At 44.3% G+C, this 21,569-nt stretch overlaps 1 protein-coding gene across 3 annotated transcripts in view; it reads left to right on the plus strand.

Moving 5' to 3' along the window:
- Positions 1–2,876: 2,876 nt before the first annotated feature.
- The window catches only part of NPFFR2 (neuropeptide FF receptor 2), a 39,520-nt gene continuing 20,827 nt past the window's right edge, over positions 2,877–21,569 (plus strand). For all 3 annotated transcript variants that reach the window (XM_054031017.1, XM_054031016.1, XM_054031018.1), the window contains exon 1: positions 2,877–3,069. The gene's annotated coding sequence lies outside the window, so the exon portion shown is untranslated. The remainder of the gene's footprint in view (positions 3,070–21,569) is intronic.

Here is a 21,569-nt window from a genome sequence, read left to right on the forward strand (position 1 = left end):
TTCTTCCATCAAGCTAGCTAGCTACCTCCTCTTGAGGATGTGAGTTACCTACAGTGATGGAAAAACCCCTTTTATAGAAAGTGTCTACCGGACAATGCTTCAGCATTTATGGTCCTAAGCTTATAGATCTGGGAATGAGACCAAAATGATATTGAAAGGAATGCTTTCGCGTATGCTTGGCTTTACTACTGAATGCTATTTTGACATTTAACTTAATATGTTTCAGCTACAAGTGGATGTAGTTTTTACAAAGTATTTAAATTAGGGGGGAACCTTTCACTTGAAACTCATGATCCAATTGGTCTGAACAGGACTGTCTAACTTCCTGCCCTCCAGAACTTTGCCAGATTGCCTTGAGACTTCACCACTGTCCACTGAGCAGCAGTTAAAAACAAGTGGGGTGGGAGTTTCAAAAGCGCTCAGCATTGGTCCAACTCTTCTTCCATGGAAGTCTCAATGGGAATTTTGCCAGTGATTGCAGTGGGAGCTGAGTTAGGCCAACACCACACGTTTTTGAAAAACCCCACCCTTGATCATTTGCCTACCACCAACACCATGATTGTTTTTTAGTTCAGCTATAAAATGTTTAATAGTTACTGCAAAATTAATGGCATGCTACTCAAACATCCAGCTGCTCCGTGAAATTAATTATATTTTAAATCCTTGTGCTCACTTTCCTGCTGCAGATTGCAGCTGCTCCTCTGAGCTACACACAGTTGAGTTTAGTCTTTGTGCCAGAGTGCGATCTTTGGCAGGCTTTTTAGAAGTTTTAATAAAACCTAGCTCATGGTGGAAAACTATTGCCCACTGAGTTGAAAATTGACCAGTATTCACCCTGCGGCTAAGGTCATTGTAATCCACCATATGGAACTTTCCGTTTAAGTGTACCTTTCCACTATACGGCCAAATGCCACTCAACGTATAATGAAATAATGTCATATAAGATGCACTTATTAAATTGGAGCATTGCCTCTATATAGGAAACACCCCTCCCTGTGTGATTCTAATTGTAATCCCACACTCCTTTTATTGTCTTGGCATGCATTTACCCATCTAGTGCATTCCAAAGCAGTTCACCCATGCATTTTGTGGGCACAAGTTTTTGCATCCATCTTGGGAAATTTGTCCTAAAATAGGTTGCTGTTGTACTGTGCCTTACATCATGGAGGGCCCCACCTCCATCAGGGATGGATCCTCAATGTGCTTCTGTAACAAAAAATAATAATGTATTAATGTATTAGTAGAGAGACAAGATGGGTGAGGTAATATATTTTATTGGACCAACTTCTGCTGGTGAAAGAGACAAGCTTTCGAGCTAACACAAGAGCTCTTCTTCAGGTCTGGGAAAGGTATTTAGGGTGACACAGCTAAATACAAAGTGGACCAGATAAAGAGTTAACACGTTGCAAGAGACCATTCTAGGGGCAGTAGGCAGTTAGCACCTCTATGGCTGTAGGACAAAGTGGGGTTAGTGGGTTACAGATTGTTGTAATGAGACATAAATCCCTTGTCTTTATTAAGTCCATGATGTTTAGTGTCTAGCAAAGTTATGAATATAACCACCCAGGCTCATATTTTGAAGGTGTTGTGCAAGTTTCCTTTGAGGACAAGGACTGAGAGATCAGATATGGAGTGATCGCTTTGTGAAAAGTGTTTGCCCACCATGGCTGATGGATGATTTTGTCTTTTATCATTTTTCAGTGTGAGTTTATTCGAGAGCGTAGTGATTGTCTCATTTCACTTAGTTGTTATTGGGGCAGTTAGTGCACTGGCTGAGGTACACCACATGTTGTGATAGGTCTGTGTAGACCCATGGATCTTGAAAGGTGTGTTGTGGGGGGTATTGATCATTATCGGCAGAGATATGTCTGCAGGTTTTGAATCTGTTGTTATGGCTTTGGCTGGTGGTGCTGCTTTGAATTGGTGTGTCCTGGTCTGTGGGAATCTTGATTCTGATGATGAGCTTGGAGAGGCTGGGCAGTTGGCTGACAGCCAGAAGATGGGGTTTGGGAAAGTTCTTTCAGGATGTGGTTTATTTATTAATTATTATTGTTAGTAGAGAGATATCCTTCAAATTTAATATACTTGCTAGCATGTCTTGGAGGAAAGAAGACTGAGGAGGGACCTGATAACAGTCTTCCAATATATTAAGGGCTGTTATAAAGAGGATAGTGATCAATTGTTCCCCACCTCCACTGAAGGTAGAACAAAAAATGGGCAGCAAGGGAGATTAAGGTGACATAATAGGAAAAACTTTCTAACTCTAAGGGTAGTTAAGCTCTGGAACAGGCTTCCAAGGGGGGTTGCAGAATCCCCATCACTGGAGATTAAAAACAGGCTGTAGAAACCCCTGTCAGGGATAGTTTTAGCTTACTTGGTCCTGTCTGAGGGCAGGGGGCTGGTCATCAAGTCTTCTCATGGTCTCTTCCAGCCATACCTTCTCTGTGATTCCCTGGCTAAAGCGGGAGCTGGAGTAGTTAATGCAAAGAGGATTTAGAAGCACAGTAGGCAGAGATGGAAGACACACGTTAGGCAACCAACACCTCCTCCATCGTTTGCTCGAGGGGTGGACTAGACCTTTGCTAGGAAGTAGATGTTGCCTGATGTTCCCACTCGCTCTCCGCTCCCCACCACACACACCACTGGGGCTCCCCAGAGCAGCGAAGCGGGGCTCCGGCCACCCCTGGGTGCGGACGGAGGCGAGCTGCGGAAGGACGCCCAGGGGCTGCTGCTGGGGGGCCGAGCGGGGTGAGTGGTGGCTGCACTGGGCTGGGGGGCGGGCACTCCGGGCGTTGGGTGTGTGTCTCTCTGCGGCATTTCTCTGGCTGGCTACAGACGGCTCGTCTCTGGCTCCCTCCCTCCTCCGTTCCCGCAAGACGGGGAAGGGCCGCCCGCCCCCCAGGTCCGCCCCTCTCCAATGCTGTTCAAATGCCAGCCCCGGCAGCGGGGCAGGGCTGGGGCCCCCTCGGCTAGCGGGCAGAGCGCCCGGCTCGCCGCGCAGCTCCCGGGCCATGGAGCACGTGGGGCCGGGCCAGGAGGGGAACGCCGCGGAGCCCCTGCGCTGACTAGGTAGGGTGGGCACGGGGAGCCGGGCCGGGCGAGGGCAGGGCGGAGCCGGCAGCCGGCCCCACGCGTGTTCGGAAACTCGGCTGGCGGAGCGCGGGGGCCGCTGTGTGCATGCCGGGGGGCAGCCGGCGGATCACACCGATTCCTGCCTCCCTTCTGTCCGGGTCCCGGCTAGGCAGGCTGGGTCAAAGCGCTGGTTTGTCTCCGCTGCTGTGTGCGGGGCAGTTCGTGCCAGGCTGTCCTTCCGCCCAAACCGGGAGTGTTGGCTCGGCTCGGTTGTGTTTCAGCGTCTGGACCCGTGAGCGGAGTCTTTCCAACCCTGCCGAGTAACAGGTTGGAAATCCTGACAAAAGCGGACGAGTCTGGACGTCGTCGACCCCCAAGAAAATGTTTCACGCCTGCCACAGGGGAGAAATGGGTGTGAAGTGTCAGTGTGCTAGAGGCACTGAAGTAGCGCTTCCTTCCCACTTTTGAAATAGACCTGCTCCTTGACACCTTCAGCGTCTCCATTTGGCTGAAGGGGTTTCACGTCAGTTAATGGACTCTGTAATTTTACATGTAAAGACAGTGTAGTGAAGCTGGAAAACTGTTATTCTTAGGATTGATTCACGCCCAGCTTTTGTACTACTCTAAGGAACTGGGTTTATAAACTGATATAGTTACCTGGAGGTAACTCCTCCAGCGTGGCACAGTTATACTGTTAAAAAGTGCTCATATAGGTATCATGATCATTGACTGAAATGAGCTATGTGGTATAAGCACTTTGATGCTGGTATATCTGCTTCCACACTAGATGGGTTGCACCAATGTAACTACATTCGATTCTAGCCAATATAGTTTATTTAATTGGTACAAAAACTGTGGGAAGACTAGGATGGGGATAGTGTGAAAATGGTTTAAAAGCACACTAGCTACTCAACTCTGAAGAAATCAGACACTGTGTCCGGAGGGAGCTACAATTCAAAGGAGCGGTCAGTTTCATTTCATGTGTTAAATAATGTGTGGAGCTCTGGGTTATCACCACCTGGACTGGCAAAATTGATGGATTTGCCTCTAGATGAACGATAATGTTTATTTGCGCCGGTCAGGCAATGTGGCTGTGTTTTTCCTGTGCTAAAGTGTGAATGGCTAACGATATATAGGGTGGAAATCCCCATACTTGAAATGATTTTGCTATAGGGCTGATCCTCGGCTGCTTTGAATTGGCATAGAGATACTGGCTTACAGCAGCAGAGCATCTGGCCCATAGATGTGCACTTACTCGGGGGCATCTGTATTATTTACTGTGGATTCAGTAGAACAGCAGCCAAGTTCTGCTGTACACACTGGTTTTTTTGTCCTGCCACACTCGTTTTTAATTTATTAAAATGGACCCATCCCAAATGTATACTGGTGCAAGTGAAAGGAGAATCAGACCCTAAGACGACAAGTTCGCACTGAAAACCAACCTGAAAGACATCCATTAAAACGAGTTGGTGCTATTGTTCTTTATCATAAAACGTAATACTTTGTACCCAGCCTGACATATTGCGCATTTGCCTCACAATAGGCCTTTAGGGGGTGATTTGAGCATTCAGGTTCTCTTCTAAATGGAGAAGAAAATGTTTTCCATTTCCTATCTTTCCTTTTATTTGCATATCCATGGTTACAAGCAGCAGGCGAAACATACCTAGCGCTTAAAACACCTCATTTTGCTTACTATCTTCTAAATATCAGTTCTGATTACATCTCAGGAGCTACAGTGTAGAATGTCACCAAACAAAACAATTACAGATTCTGGGCTGGAGTCCGACTGCTGTTACACTGGAGTCACTCCATTTACTTCCCTGGAGTTAAGAGCACAGATGCAAATGAGAGCAGAATCTTTCAGCAGTTCATGGACTGTCAGGGTGAACTCTTTGAATCCCCCCCATCCCTGCCCACAATATTTTAACCACAAGATTTCTCTGTGGCTCCTTTATAGAGGATACAGTGGAGATCACAGCAGACTGCACAGAAAGCTGCCTACTGGTACTTTTCTGAACAGTTACAAACTGTTTTATAAATTCTCTGGGCTTGACCCTGCTCCCATACTTAAATTGTGAACTCTCTGGGTCAATTCTCTTTATTGTGTGTGTACAATGCTGGGTATAGTGGATTCCTCATCCTTTACAGGGGCCTCTGGCTGCTACTTCAATACATACAGTAACAATATTAATTGAAGTTCATGGCAAAACTCCCCTAATTAATTTTCCCTTTAGTTTCTAATGTGACATGTGGCTTGGTGATTTGCTCCAGGACGGGGTTATGTGAGTGATTTACTAGTGGATCACGCATATATCAGACAATATACTGTGTGAATACGCACTTGAGTAAATGGTAAAATGTGATGACACTTTTTGGCTGAATTACTTCTAGGGACATGGGCTGAAAGCTTGACACCGTACATGGTTTACCAATTTTTAAATATATTTGTATTCGTGTTCTGAATTCACATTTTAATCTGATAAGGTTCTCACTCCTCAACTAAGACCAGATTCTGTCATCATTTCTCATGTTTAGTAGTGCCTTCTCCGTGTTTTGCATTTTGAGAGGGATTCAATTCATTTTAACAATTCAGAATTAGACCCTTTACCCAGCTCTGTTTTTACATAAGCGAACCAGTGGCTTTTTTTATGGCCAGAATCTGATATCTTTTCTCACACTGAGAAGTGCCTTAGTCCACAAATAGTCCTAGTCACTACTTATAGTGGGACTACCCCAGATACTCTTCAAGATGAGGAAAGCTATCAAAATCTGGCCCTCCAATTTTTGGGGCCAGAATCTCCATTCCTCCATTACTACATTTGGACACCTTTAGGCCAACTTTGCACAGTATATATTCCAAGCTCTCCTGGGGGCATGCCCAGCACCCAGCCTAAATTACAGCAGCCTCCCCAGGGGCCATTCTGTAGTGCAGAATAGCTGGGGTATAGTCTGTTCTACCCTCTCCTCCATTACATGCCCTCAGTAAACCCCTTATGCTGGGGGCTGCAGGGGACAGTGTAGATCCGTTGTGGCAGCTATACAGTGCCTGGGGACCCCCCTTATGCCAGAATTATTACCCAGGAGTGGTTCCAACCCCTTCATGCCACGAGGACCACAGGGCACTGCAGAATCTGAGCTCTCATGGCATCACAACTTTTGGGTCTTAGAAACAGCATCAGGTTTTTAACAGTGAAGATTTCCACTAGAATATTTATTTCACGCTGCATGGGGCTTGTTGGTTACAAGTTACCTTGTAATAGCTAAATTACGTCCAAATCCTTATCTTTTCACATTATATTCTCTCCTCCATTCATCAATCCAAACTTATTAGATACTGATATACACTGATATGGGACCTGATCCTGCAGCCCTTACTCCAGTGAGTTGGCGTCGTTCATTCATTCTGTCTCAGTGCAGAAGGAAATGGAGGTACTTGCAGAAATAAGATTTGAAAGATAAGATTAAGATGCTGAACATGGAACATTGTATACCTAGATCAGTGGTTCCCAAACTGAGGTTCGTGAACCCTGGGGATTCACAAAATGTTACAGGGGGTTATCGGGAAAAAATTCCCTAATGGCAGACAGAGCTGTCCCTACGAACCACGGGCAACATGGGGCCCGGAGCTCCTGGACTTCCAAGAGCTAAGCAGATCAAAGCAAGCATATCTGTCACACTGAGGAGATTTAAGCTTCAAGACTCCTTATAAGAAATGGAAAGGGAGGTGGATATTTTTTGCTGTTTAAAATTAAATAAGCAGCTAGTATTGTTTTTAAAATTATTATGAAGAACAAGCTTAAGCTTTATTGTAACGTGCATTGTTTGCCTGGACTGCTCAAGACATGAATGCTTGTGTAGGAGGAACTCTTTGAGTTGGCTTCTTAAATGCCTTCATGCTGTTTCACATTTGATACTCCTTGATGAAACATAGGAGCCTTATCTTATAACAGGCTTATTCAAAGTGATACAAGCTACGAAAGTGAGATCTTGGAAGAGTGTTGCCGTTTTCATAATGTAATAAAAATACTGTAATGATAAATAATAATAAATTGTGTGTAATAAGCATGTCATAAAAGCAAATGTTATATTTCCAAGATCACTGCTTTTTATAATTTATACTCCGGTAAAGGAGAAAACCCCTGGAAATATTCATTTTTAGGAGGGGGTTCACGAGACTTGACATTTTAGCAAAAGGGGTTCGTGGGTTGTTAAAGTTTGGGATCCACTGCCCTAGATGAAGCTGAAAGAAGTCATTTTCACAAGGTCAGCTGTGTAGCACCTGATCCTGTAAACTGCTGAGCACCTTTAACTTCCATTGACTTCAGAAGTAGTTGTAGGTTGCTTAGCACCTCACAGGCAGGGCTTTGAACTTGATCAGATCAAGACCCTATTCATTCTAAGGGCATGTCTTCACTACCCACCGATCCGGCGGGTAGCAATCGATCTATTGGGGATCGACTTATCGCGTCTAGTGAAGACGCGATAAAATCGATCCCTGATCGTTCTGCCGTCGACTCCGGAAATCCACCGTGGCAAGAGGCGGAAGTGGAGTTGATGGCAGAGCGGCGGCGGAGCGGCAGCGGTCGACTCGCTGCCGTCCTCACAGCCAGGTAAGTCGACCTAAAATACGCAACTTCAGCTATGCTATTCACGTAGCTGAAGTTGCACATCTTAGGTCGATCTCCCCCCCCCCCCCCCGTAGTGTAGACCTAGCCTAAGACCAAGTATTTAATGGTATTGATACAAGAGGTTTTTTTTTTCAGCTGCTCTATTCTGTGTTGGAAATACAGTATTATGGACATTGCCCTGTCACGTGAAAGATCGAAATTAAATGTATTTAAATTAGAACAGCTAATGCAGCAGAAAAGGTTATGATCAGGAAAGACATGTTTCTAGACAATTAAAAATACTATTGATCCAAACCATGCATTTACATTTTCTCGTTGCTGTCCTCAAATTACCCTGCTTATAGAAATCAAAGTAGAGGGTACTTTGTGATGATTGGGGTGGAGGGTGAGAGGAGATACGGGAAGGCCTATGTTTATTGCTAAGTATCTTCTCCTTTGAATTTTTCCCATGACAACTGCAGTAATGAAAAGACCATCTAAGCTAATGATGCAGGAAACTTAACTCTCCCACTACATAGCCTTGGTTTTATCTTTCGTTAGGTAGATGACTGAATAATTACCTCCTTGGGCAAGCTCGAATTTATAGGCTCATAAGGGAGACTGACCGTGAACAACATTGGAATGGCAGATCCTGGGCTCGAAGGCCCCAATCCAGCAAGATATTTAGAGATGCCCAACTTTCAGCAGGTGAATTGTCCCATCGATGGGACAATTCACCTGCTGAAAATTAGGGCACGTACTCTAAGGGTCTCATTGTGCAACCCTTACTTACACTGCTGGGTGTTTATTTACACAAGGTCTCCTTAAAGCCAGTAGGACCACTTGCACGAGTCTTCACCAGTGTATGGATTGCACAATCAGGCTCTCAATAATTCGGTGCTAGGAGGATAATGTTTCACCAAGAGGTAGCAGGAGTGTCTGTGGGAACCCCTGGTCACCAGTCCTATATTCTGTATGTGTGTGATGGGACACACCACTCACCGCCTCCTCCTGGTCACTCTGGGAATTAGCATTTGAGGGTGACCCCCCTTCCTGTGGTCACATATCATCACACCACCTCTTGCTCTCTCTCCAGTCTGCAACTCCTCTCTCCTCCCAGGAACCACAGTGTCCTCTTTGTGACTCAGCCCTCCAGCTAGGTCACTCAGCGTTTCTCCCCCCCCCCCCCCCATTCTGGGAGGAAGGGGTATACTCCTCCAAATTCTCTGTCACTCCCACAGTGACTCAAGCAGTCTTCCAGTTCACTGCTCTGCCTGTGCCACTTCCCCAGGGACCATCAACTCAGCAGTTCCGGGCTTTCCTCTCCTAGCCGTCACTGCTCCTTCCCTGGACCGCTTCCTTCCACTCCTGGCTCCCCTCCTTGCTCTGGGTGTACCAGCTCCAAACACTCCTCCCTCTTCCCAGGGAGTGACTGCCCTTTCCCAGCAGCAGCCTGCTTGCAATCAATCCCTGCTCCTTGACTCTTCCTTGAGGCCACAGCCTGTGGAGTTAGTAGGCCTACCTGGCCACCTTAACCGCTTCCAGTCCTGTGTGGGGTGGACACCCCATCACCGTTGCCACACACTTTACAGTGAGACTATTTCTGTTTTAGGGAGTTTTAGATAATGTACGTTAGAAATATTGCATATTTTTTAAAGCTAAGCCTCTATTAATTTTTCACATTGTTATAAAAATCTAGTCCGGTTGTTCTGTGTCCATATGTTAAAAAAGAACGTTCATCTACCCTGATAATCGTGACAGCCTTTACAATTGAAACTGCAAATCTACTGCATGAGAAACTCATTAGAACACAGCGTTTTCACTAGTAATTAGGAATACCCAAAGGCAGGAAGTGGTCTCTTGTTTTGGTAAGTGATTTTAGGCAAGCAGCAGAAACCACTCCTTTGGTCAACTTAATGTACCCTCTTACATTCACATCATACATAATTTGAAAGCTTTTTATGACTACTTTAAGATGAGGTATGATGTGGAGCTGTCAGGTAGGGCTTTTACCAAAGAAACAGGGATAAACACCAACACATTAAAATGACCACTTTGAAATATTTGCATTCATTTTTGTTAGTTTAATGGTTCCGTGTATTATTTCAAGACATAAACATGGATTTATTTGTGATATCAAAGCCTCACAAAACAATCTAAAGGGTAAAACAAAAATCTAACAATACATCTGTACAGGTATCATTGGAATGTAATAGCACTGGTGACATTTCTAGTCAACATCATCATTGTCATCTTGTTCATCATCATGATCTCTGTCAAGAGTGCATGGGTTACCACAACCTTCATTGCCTTGGCATGAACACAGTTCTGTGCAGGAAAGATAGTTCTGACTACAGACCCAGTTGATTGTGTAGCGACCCTTACTGGTACAGGGACAAATAAGGTCTCGTAGAAGCTCAGAAGCTACCTGGCCCTTGAAGAAAAGAAGAATTAGCTTATCATCCCCATTTTTTCCATCTATGTTGCAATGGTGATCCAATATCTGGCTTACCTATGTGCGAAGACATCCAAATCTTTGTTTGCCAAGATGCTTTTTTGACATGCTCTTCAAAACTGTCCTCACATAGTGTGAGTTTGGCCAGTGACTTGTCCTTTTTGATGGCTAGATTGAGGCGCAAGCAATTCTGGTCTCTGTGGATCTCCTTTTTTCTTGCTGTGGTCATACAGCTCTGCTACCAACTTCCTTGCTGGAGCAATTGCAGCTTGTTCATCACTATCTCCCAATTTGGCAAGATCTCTGAAGCGGTAACTCTCTTTGGTTTGACAATATTAAATATAGATTTTCCCCCATACCAAATAGGGATGACACAGAGTCACATCCTGTCACTGCGTGTATAGCAGGAAGCATGTTATGGAAGTCAGGAGTGAGTGCATCACAAGTATGAAGCGATGCTAGTCAGTTGTGCTGGTAATAGTGCACATTTCAATCCACATTTTATCTATGTGGTCCGTTTTTGGAAAGTAGTGATCAGCAAGGACCAAAACATCTGTATCAGGTGACCTAAATATTATGGTTCCTTTGACATCAAGCAACCCAAAAGCCATATTGGCACATACAGCATGCAGAAGCAGTCTTGTGTCCACTTCCTCTTGAGTACTGTGCAGGTCTTGGGCTTCTTCAACATCTCTACCGGTGATGGACTTTGCTATTTTACCATTGGAAAAGCTTCCAGCAAGGAGGAGAGTTTGTGCTGGGAAAGCTTCTACCTTGTCAGGTGCATTTTGAACCATACATTCACAGAGGAATTTTACAAGTGACCGCTTGTTGAATGCCACGCTTAGAAACTTTTTCTATAGCGGCATAGAGCATCCACCAATCACCTGATATTACTTGCATCCAACATAAGATCCTGTCCAGTGCTGTCTTTCTGCAGTTTTCACAGGGTTACTGTTCTCATATTTGTCAAACACTTCACCTACAGGGTTAGCTTTGTCAACTCCTTTAGGACCTAGCTCAACTACTTAGCAGACAATTTATGAATGTGTGGAATTTGTCTCCAGCTACATTTGTAGGACAGCCATGATATCTCTGATGTACACTACGGACTCTTTGTTGTATGCTGTTAGCTCATGGATTCTTTTTAGCTTGAGCTTCCACCTGATGTCCTAATTCAGTGTTGTCTGTTATTATTGTTCCATCAGCATGGAAAAGGGACATAGGTCTGGTCCCCACTAAGTCCCCACTTCGGACTAAGGTACGCAAATTCAGCTACGTTAATAACTTAGCTGAATTCGAAGTACCTTAGTCCGAACTTACCACAGGTCCAGACGTGGCACGGAGGCTCCCCCGTCGATGCCGCGTACTCCTCTTGCCAAGCTGGAGTACCGGCGTCGACGGCGAGCACTTCCGGGATCGATCCCAGAACATCGATTGCCTGCCGCCGGACCCTCCGGTAAGTGAAGACGTACCCATAGGCAAAGGTCCTATTGGGTGACTAAGAACAGTTACCATTGAAACATCATCTTTTGCTAAGGACAGGGCTGTGCAGAAAATAATTTCGTGACTGATGGCTGCTGTGATTGTCTCTCCCTTGCCAGATTTAAATTTGGTCTTTTTGGCCATGTCAGCAAATGTTTTGATATCAGACTTCATGACTGGGCTGAAGAAGCTACCTGTCTTATTAGAATCAAGGGCACCTCTCCATTTGTTTTCAGTAAAGGCTCTTGTATATCTGATATTACATGCAGTCCAGTAGATGTGTCAATAAGCACCTCCAGATGTGTTTCAGGGTTAAATGGGTTTGGCATATTATTGATGAAGTGGTCTGTAAAAGATGCAACTTGCTCTTCACTCCTCTTCAGTGCAGAAGCAAGGACTTGTTTGTGGACCTGATCTTTACTACTTCTTGTTAGGCCACATCTTTTTCTCATCATTTTTGCATATTCATAATATGAAGCTGTGTAATGTCATCTCTAACACTAATAGTGACCCGTGCATAAGTGTTAGTGAATTAAAAGCTAGCTTCTTGAATATTTCAAAGGCTAGTACTGCATGCATAGGCAATTACAAATTAAAACCTTCTACTAGGCAGACTAGATCCTACACTGTATGCACAAAAGCTTACAAAGGAGAAGCATTACATAAGACGTTCACGTACATTTATATCTACCCCCTATGCAGTACAAACTATGAGCGCACAGTCTACCACTACTGGTGCACAGCCTTCACTGTGAGACTCATCTGGTCAGCAAATTTCAATTTAAAATATAGAAAACTATTACAACACTTGTTAGATGCTTTGACAATTAAGAATATGCAGAGTGAAAAAGTGAAGCTGAAGGAGGTTTAAGTTGAACAAGTAAAACTTTATTAAAACCTGTGCATTGCTCTTTCTGTGTGGCTGGGTAACTCCCAATGTTCCCTCTTCCACAAGTGACCCATCACTAACAGAGGCTCCCGGGAACATTGGCTCTCTGATGCCAGTTCCATTGTTCCTGATACAGTGGTTGGCTTATGCCCTGAAGCAGGAAGTTTTTGGGTGGGAGAGGATTATGGGGCTCATAGTTATAAAGCAACCTGGGGTAAATATCTGACTCCATCTGCTGACACATTAAGTACTAGTCTCTGCCAGAGACAGGTTACCAGCACCTATAAACTAATTATCTAGAACTGAGAGCTATATCTCTTTTAAAGTTTTATAAGTTTTAAGCTCAGATGGCCATTTCACTGATTTGTGGCAATGCATCCCCGCGTTGTAACGGCAGGGTTTTCTATAGTGAGCCACAAGGTGGCTAAGCAAAATAGGAGTTTGTAATGGTGCGCACTTACCTCATGCAAGTGTCCCTTGGTTGAGTGTGTGCTTTGCCTGCAACTTTTCCTCGATTTCCTCCGCTCACAATGCCTCGTCAGCTGCTGCGCTCGTCAGGCAGGTCTTCGATGACTCAGCCCTCCGCCAAGTCAAACACAGTCCATGTGTGAAAACAAACCAACCCCTTTTGGGGTACATAAACTAACTGGGCCTATCTCAGAGCCCTCAGTAATGTCCTGTAGCCCTCCCTGGGCTTAGTCCTTTAACAGTCCAATCATCACAGTAGCCTCAGTTGGTGTATCCCTGCAGCCCTTCCCGGGCTCAGTCCTTTCACAGCCCCATAGGGCCCATCACAGTACCCTCAGTTGGGATCTAGCTAGTTTGCAAAGGTTCCTGGTCTGGAGGGGAGCAGCACCCACAGCGCTTCCTCCCTGGAGACTCTTTGCCTTTTCCTTGAATCAATAGTGACCCCAGCTCTCCAGCTGAGTAAGTCTCAGTTTGACCCCCTTCTGGAGGAGAGGGGGTAACAGTTCCACATACAGTCCCTTCCCTGGGCCTGTCTAAATTCCCTTCTCTCAGGTCATAGTCACTTCCCCCTTGTCTGTTGGGAGGCGAGTGCGGGACTTGGGCCCACCCACTACTCCAGGCTCCAACCCAGGGGCCATTTAAGTATAGCAGCCTCATGCCACGTCCCTTTAACTAACTGCATTTCCCTGGGCCATTTCCCTTGTCTTTGTCGAGTCCCAGCAGCCAGCCAGGAGCTCCTTCCTTGTTCCCCTGGTCCCTGCCAGCAACTACCTGCCTTGGCCCTTGCAGCTCCTACAGCCAGCCAGGAGTACCTTCCTTGCTCCCCCTGTGTTAAAGTATAATTCAAAAAACTTTGATTTTTAAACAATGTCTTGAATATATATCTACATAATTGTTCTAGGTTTGTCATGTTTAGTATCATGGTGTTCGTGCGAGAAAGGACTTTTGAATGATATCCAACTCGATCTATTTCTGATGCCATTGTATTATCAAAATTTCCACCAACTGGAGGACCTGGAGCTGGGGGCTGGGAGGAGGGGCAGCAAGTCCACCACTGAAGTTATGAGTCTTACAGGTCAAATGTCACCTCCCTTACCTTTCTATCGTTAACTTACCCACAGAATTACACATGTTCCCAGACTACTACAAACCAGATAATGGCTCAGATTAGACAGAGTGGTGAGTGTTGGCCTCCAGCTAATGAGTTGATTGTAATATGTAAGAAGCCAAGCTAGAAAATGACACTACTTTGAGCTAGAGCTACACAGCCCTGATGATCTCAGTCCTTGTCTGCACTGGGGATCTGCCAGGGATGCAGCCATCATTGCCAGTCACCAAGATAGCAGCACCAGCAGAAGCCCCCAGTCTAGACAAGGAAAGTTGTGATTGGCACTAGCTGAGCTAAGGTAAGTTTCAAGCAGAGATAGGTTCCATGTATGTAAACTTCCGCTTTCCTTGTTTACACTGGGCATTTGCACCAGTGCAGTTACACTAAAGGCTGCAATGGGGGTAATTCCACGGTGTAGACAAGGCCTCAGTCTCTTACAATATTATTATAACTGGTTTGTGACTTGTCCCTTTAATTTGATAACTGACAAGGGCCAGAGATTCCCTCTGTAGTTTCATCTGGCTATGATATATTATTCTTCACTTCCCACTCACAGCTGCTGTGCTTGGTAATGTTACCGTGCCCTGTTAAACAGCTGTGAAGGGACTCCTGTCTTCATACAAAAGAATGCACATACCCTCTTTTGGGATGAGAGTCGCTATATAAATGTAAGTTATTCTATTAGCTTAGGGCTGCCATTAATGTATTCAGAGTTTTAGGCTCTGTATTGCTCCATGTCTGTTCTTTTCTTATGTCAGGTAGTGACATTGATAGGTTAAAATAACTTGTGATTTGAGTAATTCTATGACTCAGCAATTTCTGGGGAGCTCAGTGGAAATCTAGCCATGCAGAGGAGCATGGTGCAAGCACTCCTTGCATGACCATATTCATTATGATTCAGATTTCTAGTTAGCAGTGCACAGTAGCACTGAGGTGGAGGCAGAATAGAAGGAGTTTGTGGGGATATCAAAGGGATACATTTTATATTTCAGTTTCATAGCAATTTAACTGGAAATGAATTTCCTGGGCAATCTAAACTACTTGCAAAATTGTACATCTTAAAGAACTAATAAAAAATGTTACTGAAAGTAGGTTGTCTTTTTTGTTTGTTTGTTTTTTTAAGCAACTTGGGAAGTGGTGGAATGATGGTGGATGGAAATAAAAGTAATGTCCTCATTTCCAGCAGCTATGTTATATTAGCTTGTGTCTGGATATAAGATTAGTATTTTGTTGTATGACATTAAAAAGTTTGGAGGGATACTAGAAAACAAATTTTTTTATTAAGAGATAAATTCAACGGCACAAGCAAACTGAAGACCTAAGTCGGTGGGCCTGACTCTCTGCTGCTTTCATTTACACTTGTGCAAAGTTAGTGTGAAATAGCACCATTCACATTTGATAGCATTTCTTCCCCCACTTCGCCCAAGTGTCAAGGGCTATGCAAGGTGCAAGGCAGTGGAGAATCAGACTCCATGCTGCATTTCTGACAGGGAGGCTCCATCTCCAGGGAGGAGAAGGTGGTTCCTTGAAATGCCATCACCAGCCTGGAGACACAGCTGACATACTTAGCAATGCTCCTGTTTTATTATGATTCACCAGAGCTCCCTGTCAACCTGGAACATTTGTAATAGGGTGTTTGATTACCCTAGCCAAGGGAGCAGCAAAGGAAGAAGCCATGACTCCTTGTCCCTGCACTGATCCAGGGTATGTCTACACAGTAGCTAGGAGGTGTAGTTCCCAGCGCTGGGCATAAGAGTCCAGAACAAATATCAAGCAGATGGAGTGGCAGGGGATAACCATTGACCACATCTACTGGAGGGAGTATGCTTCCACATGGCCTGTCTTAGATATGGCAAGGGAATACAATCAGAGAAGGGAGGAGTATATCAGCCATTTTTATAATTCAGCCATTACTTTTCGGATGAAGAATTAGCTCCCCATTTCCAATGGAATTTTATTTTTTTAGTTATGACAAAACCACCTCAAAACTGAGAAGTTTGTTTGTATATTTGATTACTCGTAGTGGCACTCAATTTACCAAACTGGGGTTTCACCAGTAAATGAGTTTCATAGATTCATAGATTCTAGGACTGGAAGGGACCTTGAGAGGTCATCAAGTCCAGTCCCCTGCCCACATGGCAGGACCAAATACTGTCTAGACCATCCCTGATAGACATTTATCTAACTTACTCTTAAATATCTCCAGAGATGGAGATTCCACAACCTCCCTAGGCAATTCATTCCAGTGTTTAACCACCCTGACAGTTAGGAACTTTTTCCTAATGTCCAACCTAGACCTCCCTTGCTGCAGTTTAAAACCATTGCTTCTTGTTCTATCCTTAGAGGCTAAGGTGAATAAGTTTTCTCCCTCCTCCTTATGACACCCTTTTAAATACCTGAAAACTGCTATCATGTCCCCTCTCAGTCTTCTCTTTTCCAAACTAAACAAACCCAATTCTTTCAGCCTTCCTTCATAGGTCATGTTCTCAAGACCTTTAATCATTCTTGTTGCTCTTTTCTGGACCCTTTCCAATTTCTCCACATCTTTTTTAAAATGCGGTGCCCAGAACTGGACACAAAACTCCATCTGAGGCCTAACCAGAGCAGAGTAGAGCGGAAGAATGACTTCTCGTGTCTTGCTCACAACACACCTGTTAATACATCCCAGAATCATGTTTGCTTTTTTTGCAACAGCATCACACTGTTTACTCATATTTAGCTTGTGGTCCACTCTAACCCCTAGATCCCTTTCTGCCGTACTCCTTCCTAGACAGTCTCTTCCCATTCTGTATGTGTGAAACTGATTTTTTCTTCCTAAGTGGAGCACTTTGCATTTGTCTTTGTTAAACTTCTTCCTGTTTAACTCAGACCATTTCTCCAATTTGTCCAGATCATTTTGAATTATGACCCTGTCCTCCAAAGCAGTTGCAATCCCTCCCAGTTTGGTATCATCCGCAAACTTAATAAGCATACTTTCTTTGCTAATATCTAAGTCGTTGAAGAAGATATTGAACACAGCCGGTCCCAAAACAGACCCCTGCGGTACCCCACTCGTTATGCCTTTCCAGCAGGATTGGGAACCATTAATAACAACTCTCCGAGTACGGTTATCCAGCCAGTTATGCACCCACCTTATAGTAGCCCCATCTAAATTGTATTTGCCTAGTTTTTCGATAAGAATATCATGCGAGACCGTATCAAATGCCTTACTAAAGTCTAGGTATACCACATACACAGCTTCACCCTTATCCACAAGGCTCGTTATCCTATCAAAGAAAGCTATCAGATTGGTTTGACATGATTTGTTCTTCACAAATCCATGCTGGCTGTTCCCTATCACCTTACCACCTTCCAAGTGTTTGCAGATGATTTCCTTAATTACTTGCTCCATTATCTTCCCTGGCACAGAAGTTAAACTAACTGGTCTGTAGTTTCCTGGGTTGTTTTTATTTCCCTTTTTATAGATGGGCACTATATTTGCCCTTTTCCAGTCTTCTGGAATCTCTCCCGTCTCCCATGATTTTCCAAAGATAATAGCTAGAGGCTCAGATACCTCCTCTATTAGCTCCTTGAGTATTCTAGGATGCATTTCATCAGGCCCTGGTGACTTGCAGGCATCTAACTTTTCTAAGTGATTTTTAACTTGTTCTTTTTTATTTTATCTGCTAAACCTACCCCCTTCCCATTAGCATTCACTATGTTAGGCATTCCTTCAGACTTCTCGGTGAATGTTAATAAGAACAAACACATACAGCTTCAAAGGAAAATCAGCAACACACATACAAACTAAACCTTAAAGCTCTCACTCATTTTTTCCCAGGCAGGATTCTAACTGCTAGTGCACTTTAAACTCTTAAGATAATTATGCTGTGATACAGTTTAAGAAAAACATACTGGCTATTTGGTAAGATCTTTCTTTCTCAATTCTTGAAAAGTTTTGTAAATTTCCATCAGACTTTTCTCTCCTTATGTAATATATAAATCATTATCCAGAAGATCTCATGTCATGTCTGCTGATACATAAAGAAGGAAAATGTCTTAAATATGACACTACAAGAAGTCCTTGACCAAATAGATTACTCTGACTTTTTCTACGCGAGCCTTTTTAATATGATTTTATTCATTTATTAAAAATGTAAGTGGACTAGAACATATCACATTAGCAGTCCTTGAGACTGAAGTTCTCTGTTCATCCAGCAAAGAGTGGTTATTAGCTGTGCAAACGTCCCCACATCATTTCCATCCCCACAAACTAGGAAATGCCACTCCTGTTCCAGTCCATATGGCAGTTCAGTTTCCATAGCTCCCAAATCCTGGCTTGTCTGCTCAGGGTACCGAGGAAGGTGTTAATTAGTGAGAAAAAGCGTGATGCTGATTTGTATGTGGCTACCTGTGTTCACATTATTCTATTCATAATTTTCAATCTCTGCTTCAGAAAAGTAGTCTGGAAGGTGATCTCATAATCAATTTCTCAAAATTATAGCAAGTGATATTTCATTCAAGAGTAAAACAAAATGGTCTGAATAAGAACAGATAAAATCCTATTTTTTCCACCTAGCACTGAAAATACTAGCAGCTCAATTTAGTAAAGAATAATTTTTTTCACTTGTGTTTGAATTTTGTGCTTGTGAAAGTGAGGATCTAACAGCACTGGCTTGAGCCAGGGATCTGGGTCAAGTCCTCATTTAATGTGTTCCTAGCTCTCGTTAACATTAATGGGAGTTACACACGTATCATGTTAGATCCCTTGACAGCACAAGCAGGTGCCAGGCAAATTTCTCAACAGCTCTGCCAATATCTCTCAGTTGGACCTACAATACTTCCGCTGTTCTTGTCTTGAGCTTCTTTTTATCTTTAGTACATTAGTTTTGTGATGTTTATAAAGAAGAACTGAAAGCAGACCATCAAACTCATTTTCCCAAGGGGTCCATGTCAGGCTGGAATCCAAGCTTCAGAGGGCAAATAAGGTAGTCCATTTGCTTACAGATCCAGTTCATCCCCTGAATTACCTTTGTGTCATGGATTCATCTATCTTCCTAAAGATTTACTGGACTTTTCAACTACAGTAGAACCTCAACGTTATAAACACCAGATTTACGAACTGACTGGTCAACCACACACCTCATTTGAATCCAGAAATATGCAATCAGGCAGCAGCAGATGGGGGGAAAAGCAAATACACTATAGTACTGTATTAACTGTAAACTACTAAAAAAATAAAGGGAAAGTTTAAAAAAAAAGATTTGACAAGGTAAGGAAACTGTTTCTGTGCCTATTTCATTTAAAAGCAGCATTTTTCCTCTGCATAGTAAAGTTTCAAAGCTGAACTAAGTCAATGTTAGTTGTAAACTTTTAAAAGAACCATAACGTTTTGTTCAGAGTTATGAACATTTCAGAGTTACAAACAACCTCCATTCCCAAGGTGTTGGTAACTCTGAGGTTCTACTATAAATTGAAAGTCCCCTAGTAATTTCAGTTTTCCTATTTTAAAAAAGAGAAACCCATTCGCTATAAATTCTGTTACACACAATGGCAACTTACAATGCATAACAAATTTATTAAAGCATAAGCTTTCGTGGACTACAGCCCACTTTGTTAGTCTCTAAGGTGCCACAAGTACGCCTGTTCTTTTTGCGGATACAGACTAACACGGCTGCTACTCTGAAACTTTACAATGCATGTTTTGCAGAACCCACAGCTGAGAAAGGCAGAACTTTATGACCCAACCATCAGCCAACTGAAGTCTCTGCCTTGGTCCGTTAAGCATTTCCCCGTGTGTTACCACGGTAGCCTTTTGCAATACACCTCACTGAGAGAGGATAACTCTGCACTTGCTCTTTGATTAAGACTGAGCAGGTTTCCTTACTGGCCAGCACCTCTCCTTCAAGGTTTCAGGGTTCTTTTCTCCTTGGACACTAGCTGCTTGAAAACACCCACACAACAGTACAACTGCTTAAATCAAGATTTAGTAATTCCATTTTCTCTCTGTTGTTATAGCAAAAACAGCTTGCTTGACAGATCGAGATCAAACTCCCCATAATCTCCACTAGCTGAGGTACTCTCAGCTTACTTAACGAAAAGAAAGGCTCACATGTTTAAAGAGCAAGGCCTAGCTCTGACCTCTTCTGTGAGGAGTGTGCCAGTCCCCATCTTGTCCAGAGAGCAAGAATTTCCCTCCTCTCCCATAAAACCTCTTTCTCAAGGCTCCAGTATTCAAGCTCATTAGCATATTGGGGTACGTCTACACTACCTGCTGGATCTGCGGGTAGCGATCGATCTATCGGGGATTGATTTATCGCATGTAGTGTAGACGCGATAAATCGATTCCCCGATCACTCTCCTGTCGACTACTGAACTCCAGCTCGGCGAGAGGCAGAAGCAAAATCAATGGGGGAGCCGCGGCCATTGATCCCGCATCGTGAGGACGCGAAGTAAGGTGAACTAAGATATGTCGACTTCAGCTACTCTATTCTTGTAGCTGAAGTTGCGTATCCTCGATCGATCCCCCCCCAGTGTAGACCAGGTCTAGGTGAAGCCTTCTTTTTTTCCCTTCCAAAGCATTTTTTTCTAACCCTTCCTTCCCCCAAGTCAGGTTACTCTCTCTCCAATGGGCGTTTAGACATAAGCGTAGCACCTCACGGGTTGTTCTGTGAGTCCCTGCCTAATCCATCAGGCTGCTTATTGATTGGTCTTTTCCACTGTTCTTGGGGATATGTATTTCAGTCTGGCTGGGGGGATATATTCTAAATCTAAAACTAACCTCTGTCATCTTCCTCGGCTATCAGGTATTAATTGGTTGACAGATGGTAATCAGTCTGTCTGTGTTTGCCTCTCTGTAAACCCAATCCCATGTCCTAGCACATGCGGTGCAGTCAAGCACATTTTCTGCTTCCTCTGGATCTTGTCATGATTCTCACATGCCATCCCTGTTAACTCCGTGTAGGGAGGGTTCGTCAAGGCTTGTCCCTCTCCAGGGCAGCGGGGAACCACACTGCCTCCCTTAGTCCCTGCACTGGCCCCTGGAGAATCAGTCGGGCTGCAGGAGTCCTGGCTCAAGCCGTCCGGCAGGGGCTGAGCAAACAGGTAAATCACACACCCAGGCGTCCGGCTCTGAGCAGCCTGGGAGAGGGGGAGACAGCCACCCGCGAGGTGGGTGGCAGGGGGGACGCAGGCCCTCCCACTCCACTGTGTCCCAGCCCGGGGCCCTAGCAGCAGCCAAAGGCCCACTGCTGTGTCAGTGGGGATCCCGGACGCAACACACGGACATGGGTTTTGGCAATGTTGCAGCCAGACTCGGGTCGGCTGCTCCCGGGCTACTTCCCAACCCCCTCTCTGGAGGTACCTGTGTCAAGGTGGTGTCCTCAGGGGGTTCAGTCCCCATTGGATCCTCGGGGTAGCTGGCGAGGGGTAGTCTCAGCGACTCATCGGGGTAGCTGGTGAGGGGTAGGCTCAGCGACTCTCCCACACACTAGTCTGCATAGAGTA

This window comes from Malaclemys terrapin, chromosome 5 (assembly GCF_027887155.1).
Source record: "Malaclemys terrapin pileata isolate rMalTer1 chromosome 5, rMalTer1.hap1, whole genome shotgun sequence".
Taxonomy (NCBI): Eukaryota; Metazoa; Chordata; order Testudines; family Emydidae; genus Malaclemys; species Malaclemys terrapin.